General features: G+C 20.7%; 1 protein-coding gene across 1 annotated transcript in view; it reads right to left on the bottom strand.

Moving 5' to 3' along the window:
- LOC117173797 overlaps window positions 1-7,226 on the bottom strand; it is a 70,250-nt gene that overhangs the window by 40,980 nt on the left and 22,044 nt on the right. The window lies entirely within an intron of this gene.

Raw genomic sequence — 7,226 nt, 5'->3', positions numbered from 1 at the left:
TCGGGGATTATTAAAAATAGGAATAAATGGTTGAAACCATTATTTTTAGTAACTTGAATCAATTATTACTTTACACTAATTGAAAAGTGGATAAAAATTTTTTAAAAATGCAGAAAACCCGCAATTTTTAGCCCTATTTAAAGACAATATTATTTTTTTAAATAATCAATTGTTTAAACAAGTATTTTTGTTTAAATAAATTACCTATTACCTCAGTTTAATAGGAAATTTTACAAAAAGCGGAAATTAAAAAAAAGCGCGACTTTTTATCTCAATTCTAAGAGAAAATTGTGAAGAACAATTATAAATTGTTTAAACAATTTTTTTAAAACCTCATCTATGCGAAGTAGTATTTTCTGTATTTGAAATCATTTTTATTTAGAAAACCACGAAAAAGTCAAATAATTTTATCAAAGAAAAATTGTTTAATTTTTAATTTTTTTTATATTATTGGTTAATTTTAAAATTAAAGTAAATGAAAAGAATTATTTCTAGCTGAAAAATGTTGTTTGAAAATGTACATTGTATTTTTTTTAAATTACGAAAAACGTGAAAAATCGGATTTGTAATTTAAAAAAAAAAAGAAAATCAGTGCTGAAAAAAATGTTCTTTGATAAAAAATATTTGGTTTTTGTATTTTTAATAAATAAATAATATTTATTAAAAACCATTTTTTTATTGTTCAAATTCGGGAATTTTCTAGGTCGGTTATTTCATAATTCGGAAAATTCATGTAGGAAATTTTATTAGTCGGGAATTTTCAAATTCGTTAATATTATAAATTTACGGCATTTTTCCATTTCTGCAATATAATAAACATGAAAAATTGTCCAAGAATTTTATGATTTGTGAATTTTCAAAATGGGGATTTTTATATTTGGACAATTTTAGAGCTTCAGGGATTATTAGAAGTAGGAATAATTTGTTAAAACAATTATTTTTGATAACTTGAATCAATTATTACTTTACAATAATTGAAAAGTGGACAAAAATTTAAAAAAGCAGAAAAAACGTAATTCTTAGAACTATTCAGACAATATTATTAAAAATAACAATAAATTGTTTAAACAATTATTTTTGTTTACATAAATTACCTATTACCTCACTTCAATTGGAAATGTTACAAAAAGCGGATTTTTTTTTAAAAAGCACGACTTTCTATCTCAATTCTAAGAGAAAATTGTTAAGAACAATTATAAATTGTTAAAAAAATTTTTGTAAAAATCTCATTATCAGTATAAAGTAGTATTTTCTGTATTTGAAACCATTTTTATTTTAAAAAACGCGAAAAAATCAAATATTTGTATCAAAAAGGAACTATTTCTATATGAAAAATGTTGTTTAAACATGTGCATGGTATTTTTTTAATTAGAAAAACGTTTTCAAAAATAAAATTTCAAACTTAAAATAATAAAATTAGTACTGAAAAAAATGTTCTCTGATAAAAATATTTGGTTTTGTATTTCTAATAAATTAATAATATTAATTAAAAACAATTTTTTAATTTGTTCAAATTCGGGATTTTTCTAGTTCGGTTATTTCATATTCCGCGATTTTCTGTAGAGAATTTTATAACTTCGGGAATTTTCCGATTCGGAAATTTTACATTGTTTGGAATTTTATTTCTCGAAATTTTTTAATCCCGAAATTTTATTTTATTTGCACACTCATCTTTGAAATGTCGTTCATCCAATTTCTTTCAAATTAATTATTAAAAAGTTAAATTACTAAATAAATTAGAAAAAATTCTCTCAAAATTTAAAAAAAAAAGCACTAATTGAGTGAATTAAAATTTAGTACAAAATATTATTTCTATAAAATTGCATTCGTCTCGAAAAGTGTCGACTTTTAAATTTTCGTTTTCCTTAAAATTCGGTGGCTTTAAAATTTGTATATATTTCAAATAAAAAAATTTTAGATTCATTGTAATACAACTTTCATTATTTCCAGATTCTGAAAACTTCAATTTTTTCAAGTGCTTGTAAGCTTGTAGAACTTTAAAATAAAACATTTTATTTCAAATTTCAGCGCTTTTAAAATCAGAATCCTTTAAATTTTTCATCCTGATCAAGTTTCTTAAATTTAAATCACTATTTTAAATTTTCGGCTCTCTTTGAAATTAAAATTAAAAAATTTAAATTAAACTTAAAATTTAAACAAATAGAAATTTTTTCCATGGCTGTAAATTTTAATTTTGAAATTTAATTTTGGAATTATAATATTATATTCTTCAAAAATTAAAAAAATCAACCAAAAAAAGAATAAAAAATTTAACGAAGACACTTTTTCACTAAAGAAAGATCATGTTTATCCACAATTTTTACTGGATAATTTCTTCGCTCCTGCATTAATAATCAAAAACGAAAATCTAAAATACTCGAATTTAATTATTTTCAATTTTTCCACATTTCATATTATTTCAGTTAAAATATTATTACTACAAGAAATTATATTTATTAAATCTCTTACTCTAATAATACTATTAATTTGAACACATGGGCATGATTAAAAATCGAATTCAATAATTTGTACCTACAAAATAAATTTTCTCTTCTAAATCGCATTAAAGCTTTACAAATTTGACTTCAATATATTACGCAATTCTCTTCGTAAAATTTTTCCTGAAGGATTTTTAGGAATTGCCTCAATAAATCGAACTCCGCCTCTCAGTCGTTTTGGGGGTGAAACGCGTTCTGAAACGAATAAAAATTATTATTTTACTAAAAATTGGAACTTGTGAAAAGTGAAAAAAGAAATTTCTATTGAACTCGAAAGTTTTTAAATTTTTCATCACCTTCTAATTTTTCTGTCATAAAAAAAAAGAATTTTAATTTCTTAAGGATTAAAAATTAAGGAGCAATATTTTTTTTTTGTGAAAATTAAATCCAACTTATTATTTAAAGGATGTTTTTTTTGTCTCACAACTTATTTAAAAATGAAGTTGTTAAATTAATTAAAAAGTTTTCATAATTTACAAGCAAATATTTGAACTTCCAATTCAAAGGACCAATTTAAAAAAAAACAATGAAATTTTTTTAACAAAATAATTAAATTTCAAAACAAAAATAAAATTTCAACAAAATAGTTAACTTTTAAACTGAAATGATGAAAAAATATTAATTTTATACAATAAAGGACAAATTTACAAAAAAATACATAAATTTAACCAAATAGTTGAACTTTCAACTAAAAACTATTAATTTTCAACTAAAAATCGAATAGTTAAATTGCCAGTTAAATAATTAATTTCCAAACAACAACAAAATTAATTTATAACTAAACCAAAAAATGTTCATTCTTAATGAAAAATTTAATAGTTGAATTTTTTTACCTTAAATCGGCCAAATTTCTACCAAAACTCGAAGTCAAATTTTCATGTAAAAAATTAATTTAAATAAATGAAAGAACAAATTTTAAAAAAATAGTTAAATCTATATAAAATTAATGTCTGAAAAAGTAGTTCAACTGTCGATTAAGTAGTTCAATTTTTAGCGATAACCGATGGTTTTTCAACGACAAATTTAATTATTAAATTTTCAACTAAAAATGATAAATTTTCAGCAAAAAATGAATTATTTAAATTTTCACAGAAGAAGATTAATTTTCAACTTTAAAAACGAACTTTCGCAAAAAGTAAAATCTTCAATCAAATAGTCGAATTTTTAACCAAAAGCGAAGATTTTTTAACCAAAACATGACAAATTTTTCACAAGTATTTTATTTAAATCAGTTTTTACTAAAAATGAAAATCAAATATCTTACTCTAAAAATTATTGTTCTTATTAAATCATTTTGCCCTCGAATTTTGTTTATTTTTTGTCACTTTTGGATATATTCAAACTATTTAAATATTTAGAGAGATAAAAAGTATCAATCCTTTTTTTAAATAAGTAAAATTCAATTATATTTTTTTAAAAATATATATTTGTTTAACCCAAAAAATGTGTAGAGTGGAGATTTATTATATTTGAACAGTATTTCATCAAATTTAGATTGAATTTCTTTATAAATTAATTATAAAATAAAATCATTACTCTAATTTTCGAACAATTAAAAATTTTTAGATTACTAATAATTTCAAAAATAATAATGAATAATTTCAAAAGATTCATATTTTTAGTCTAAAAATTTTAAATTTTTCAAAAACTAAACTATTGATTTTATTTTACAAGTAATTTACAAAGCAATTCATTCCAAATTTGACGAAATACTTTTCAAATATAATAAATTTTCAGCCTACAGATTTTTTTATCTAAACAAATGTATATTTTTTTGTAAAAATAAAACTGAATTTTATTTATTTAAAAAAATTCTCCATATTTTTCCTGTAAATATTTAAAACGCCAAAGAAACAAAAACCATTTTCTTCTATTAAAAACCTCCATAAAACGCAGTTTTTAATTTATTGAATTCTTGTATATTATTTTTGTAATCATTTTTAAATGTTTTTTCATATTAAAAAAAAAGTCCTTCCCTAAAAATTTAAATAATTCAATTTTTCACTTAAAATTTATCATTTTTAGTTGAAAATTTAACCATTAAATTTAAATAATAATAATTTGAAAAATAATCAGTTATAATTGAAAATTGAACTACTTTTTTAGAAAATAATTTTATATAGATTTAATTATTCGTTTGAAAAGTCGTTATTTCATAGATTTAAATTATTTATTTTATTCGAAAATTTGACTTTCATTTTTGGTAGAAATTTTGCCGATCTTAGTTTAAAAATTCAACAATTAAAATTTTCATTGAGAATGCACTTTTTTTTATTTGAAAATTCAAATACTTGGTAGTTGAAAATCTATTTTATTGGCTTAATATTGATCATTTTATTTAAAAATTCGTTTTATTTTTTCGTTTGAAAATTATATTTTTTAAAAAAAAATTTAACTATTCGATTTTTGGTTCAAAATTAATAGTTTCTAGTTGAAAATTCAACTATTTGGTTGAAAATTTATGTATTTTTTTGTAAATTCGTCTTTTACCGTAGGAAACTAATCTTCTTAACTGAAAATTCAATTAATTGATTGTAAATTAATTTTTTGGTGCAAGGTTAATATTTTTGGATAAAAAATTGAACTGCTTTCTAAGAAAATTCGTCTTTTTGTATTTAAAATTCAACAATTTGTTTCACATGTTTTTCTCTTAAATGAAAAATCTTATTTGATTGAAAACTGATCTCTTTTGATCTGATTTTGTTGAAAAATCAATTCTTCTTTTTTTTACAAGTTCGATTATTTTATTTTAAAAAATACATTTTTTTTATTCGTCCTTTAAATTGAAAGTTCAAATATTTGGTTGTAAATGCAATTTTTTGGTCTAAGATTAACTTTTTTGGTGAAAGTTCGACTACTTGGTGGAAAAATAATATTTTTTGGTTACAAATTCATTTTTTCGGGTTTAAAAATCAACTGTTTTCTAAATTTTTTTACTTTTTAGCTTAAAAACACAACTCTTTCGTAAAAAATTCATCTCCTGGTAAACAATTAACCTTTTTTTGTTGTTGAAAATTCAATATATATCATATTTAAATAAGCTATGAGACAAAAAAGCATGCTTTAAATAATAAGTTGAATTTAATTTTAAAAGAAAAAATATTGCTTGTTAATTTTAAATCCATTTAAATCGAAAAGTAATTCACATATTAATCTAAACACTCAAAAATTGTATTTTTTCAAGATAAAAAATTATCTCATTTTATTATTTGTGAATCCTTAAGAAATTACAATCCTTTTTTGTAAAGACAGAAAAATGTTAAGGTTAAAAATTCAAGTCTTAAATTTTTCATTGAGAATGCATTAATATTCATCGTTTTATTTGAAAATTCCTTTTCTATTTTTGTTCAAAAATTAAGTTTTCAACAAAAAATTTAACTATTCGATTTTTGGTTCAAAATTAATAGTTTCTAGTTGAAAATTCAACTATTTGGTTGAAAATTTATGTATTTTTTTGTAAATTCTTCTTTTAGAGTAGAAAATTAATTTTCCTTACTGAAAATTCATTTAATTGTTTGAAGATTAACTTTTTGGTGCAAAGTTCATATTTTTTGATAAAAAATTGAACTGTTTTCTAAGAAAATTCGTCTTTTTGCCTTCAAAATTCAACAATTTGGTTTACATTTTTTTCTCTTAAATAAAAAATCTTATTTAATTGAAAACTGATCCCTTTTGCTAGAAATTTAGTCTTTTTTGGTTAAAAGTGCAACTGTGTGGTTAACAAAATTTGCTTGTGCTTGAAGATTTAACTAGTTTATTTAAAAAATGGTCTTTTTAGTTGAATTCAATTAGTTTATTTTAAAAATTTAATTCTTTTTTTTATTCGTCCTTTGAATTGGAATTTCAAATATTTGGTTGTAAATGCAATTTTTTCGTCTAAGATTAACTTTTTTGGTAAAAGTTCGTCTATTTGGTTGAAAAATCACATTTTTTGTTAAAAATTCAACTCTTCGGGTTTAAAAATCAACGGTTTTCTATCATTTTTTTTTACTTATTAGCTTAAAACCGCAACTCTTTCGTTGGAAATTCATCCCTTGGTATTTTAGATTTAAATACATTTGCCTATAAATTATGAAAACTTTTAAATTAATATATCAACTTCATTTTTAAATAAGCTCTGAGACAAAAAAAACATGCTTTAAATAATAAGTTGGATTTAATTTTCAAAGAAAAAATATTGCTCGTTAATTTTTAATCCATCTAAATCAAAAAGTAATTCACATATTAATTTCAACATTCAAAAATTTTATTTTTTCAAAATAAAAAATTATGGGATGTTATTATTTTTGAATTCTTGAGAGATTACAATCCTTTTTTGTAAAGACGCAAAAATTCAACTCTTAAATTTTTCATTGAGAATGCACATTTACAAATTTTTAAAAAATAATTTTTCAAAAGACAATTTAACTATTCAATTTTTGGTTCAAAACCAATAGTCTATGTTAATGAAAAAAAATATTAATTGAAATTCCCAGGAAAAAAATTTTTTATATTTATTCAAATTAAATATTGTTTCATCATTAAACTGGACGGCTTAAAAACTTTAATTATCTTCAAAATCGAAAATTTTCCTATATTCGGACGCCTTCGAATTGAATTTGGATAATTAAATAAAAAATTCTTATGTTTGATACGGATTTAAAAATCAGAGTTTAAATTTAAATTTTTTAATAGAAATTTTTGGGAGTGATTTTACCATTAACGTATTTAATAATTTCTTCAGCTGTT

This window comes from Belonocnema kinseyi, chromosome 5 (genome assembly GCF_010883055.1).
Source record: "Belonocnema kinseyi isolate 2016_QV_RU_SX_M_011 chromosome 5, B_treatae_v1, whole genome shotgun sequence".
NCBI classification, from domain to species: Eukaryota; Metazoa; Arthropoda; class Insecta; order Hymenoptera; family Cynipidae; genus Belonocnema; species Belonocnema kinseyi.
Note: the sequence above shows the minus strand (reverse complement) of the source record. Positions and strands in the feature narration are given on the sequence as shown.